General features: G+C 44.8%; 1 protein-coding gene across 3 annotated transcripts in view; it reads right to left on the bottom strand.

Annotated features, from left to right (window-relative positions):
• Positions 1 to 2,500, bottom strand: part of LOC125041517 (long-chain-fatty-acid--CoA ligase ACSBG2-like) — a 17,804-nt gene that overhangs the window by 11,995 nt on the left and 3,309 nt on the right. The gene's annotated exons all lie outside the window — the stretch shown is intronic.

Below are 2,500 nucleotides of genomic sequence, written 5' to 3'. Positions count from 1 at the left end.
TGGCATGTGAGTTTCATTTATTAATAGTATTTACACACAGATGGATCCACAAGTGCTTAATCACCAAAGAGTCAATTACTAGTTCAACCTATCTCTACTGTTTTCACTTTTCTTTCATTTTTGCAAATATTTATTTTTATCTTATATTGCTATTAGTATTGTAACGATATCAATAATAATAACAGTATCGACATTAATACCACAAGAAAAAAAAAATCTGAAAACTCAAGGAGAGGTCACGCAGAACTCCCTGGTGGCTGGGCGCTTGTGGAATTATCTTGTAGATACATTTCACAAAACAGTATGACAGTTAGAATTACATTTTCCTAGAAACATGGGGTTAATTATAGTAATTAAAAAGTGTGGTGGATATTTCATCTATTTAGCTATCCCTGAATCAGTGGGATAAAACTTAATTCATATCTTTGCTGAAATGTGCCTTGTAACTTGAAAAATTTAAACACACACACACACACACACACACACACACACACACGCACACGCACACGCACGCACACACACACACACACACACACACACACACACACACACACACACACACACCCACACACACACACACACACACACACACACACACACACACACACCATCAAGGGTTATCTCATGGCCACATCCATCCTTCGCTTCCAGTCACGGGTGTCCCTCATGGTGAGCCTCCAGGCAGGCCCTTGGCCCATCTCTAGGTCCTCGCAACAGGTCTGGTTGAGCTGCCCAAGCCATGACTTCCTAGGTTGTCTCATGTGCCTCCTCCACTCAGGATTTCTCGCAAAGAGACAACCTGATGGTCAGATTCATCCACAGGGAAACAAGCTAGGTGCCCATATGGCCTGAGTTGGAGGCCCTGGATTATGAAGTAAAGGTCCATGAAAATCTTATAGTCTTCCAACATCTCCAAATGCTCTTGTTGACCGAGTTCATGGCTCCTGCTGCCAGACCAATAAATCTACTGACTTCTTGGTCTGACAGCCCAGAGACATGGACTATGCTACCAAGACAGCAGAGACTTCAACATTCTCACTACAGGCATGTACAGTATTGACTAAAAACGTTCTCCTAACAGGCCACCAAAATCCTAGATCATGGTTTTGGTCCAAGAGACCTCTTGGCCCAAGGGTTTCACCTCATTGCTAAATGCATCAAGTGCCTCCACCAGTAATTCCAGAGACTCTGACATGATGGCAACATTGTCGGCAAGTCAAGTCAGTGACCTTTATATTGCCCAGTGTTGCTCTACAGTGACTTTGGATAGTAGCTCTAATCATTATCCAGTCTATGCAAGTGTTGAAAAGTCTCAGGATCTCCCATAATGATTCACAATACACCAAGTCAAACAGCTTCCTGAGGTAGATGTAGGCTGTAAGCAGCCTACTACTAAACTCATGACAATGTTCCACAATGACTAAAAGCACTATGGTACGGTCTATTGTGGACTTGCCAAGAGTAAATCCAGATTGCTTTGGTCTCTGGTGCACAAGTAGGTGGTCACGGATCCATTATAGAAGTATGTGAGTGAAAACCCTGCCTGGTATACTGAGCAGTGTGATGCCACAGTAGTTGTTACAGTCCCATCGATCCTCTCTCCCCTTCCAGAGAGGGATGACCATGCCCCTCAACAGGTCAGGGGGAATGGAACCATACTACTAGATGGCAGTCAAGACCATATGCAAGCTTTGTGCCATAATTTCACCCCCAGCCTTTAGCAGTTCAGTGGGGATATCACATATACTTGCAGCTTTTCCATTCTTTAGCTCAGAGATCACCTCCCTAATCTCAGTTAGGGTAGGAGATTCCTCACTGATGGGTAGGTCTGGCACAAGTATTGTGATGCCACTTGCATCCAGACTAACTGCTGGAGGGTCTAACTGGTACAGCTGCTGAAAATAGTCAGCCCGATGTTTACGAACTTGGACGTGATCTGAGACGATCTGCCCATGCACTTAACGGTCTACAGTCATCTGCAAGGTGAGCATGGAGCTCAGTTTCCTCAGGGCTGGGTAAGCAGGGTGAAGGCCATTTACTAAGAAATGGCCTTCAACATTCTCAGCAAGATTCCTGATGAACTGCTCCTTGTCCCTTCTCAGCAGTGTCCATGAGCACCACACACTAAGGAACAACACAAATCCTGATTGCCATTCAGTTGAGCAGCCACATGAAATTCTGCCTAGCCCTTGGTCATTCACCAATGGACTCCTGTGCTACATCAAATGTTTCCTGCTTAAAGGAGTCCTACAGAGCTCTTGGATCCGTCAGGTTTTTGAGTTCCATGAACTGATCAGAGACTGCTGTGGGTATATCCCTCCTATCTTAATCTGTCCAAGTGAAACACCCTAGAGTTGCAACTGGAGAGACAGGGAGTTTTGAAGTGGACCCGTAGGGTAGCCACAACCAGTCTATGATCAAGGCCACAGAACTCGGCACTTCAGTAAAAACAGGAGGATCCTTAAGTGAGTGCTGATGAGAATGTGGTTGATCTCTTTGC

This window comes from Penaeus chinensis, chromosome 30, assembly GCF_019202785.1.
Source record: "Penaeus chinensis breed Huanghai No. 1 chromosome 30, ASM1920278v2, whole genome shotgun sequence".
NCBI classification, from domain to species: Eukaryota; Metazoa; Arthropoda; class Malacostraca; order Decapoda; family Penaeidae; genus Penaeus; species Penaeus chinensis.
This window is presented reverse-complemented; position numbering and strand designations above follow the sequence as displayed.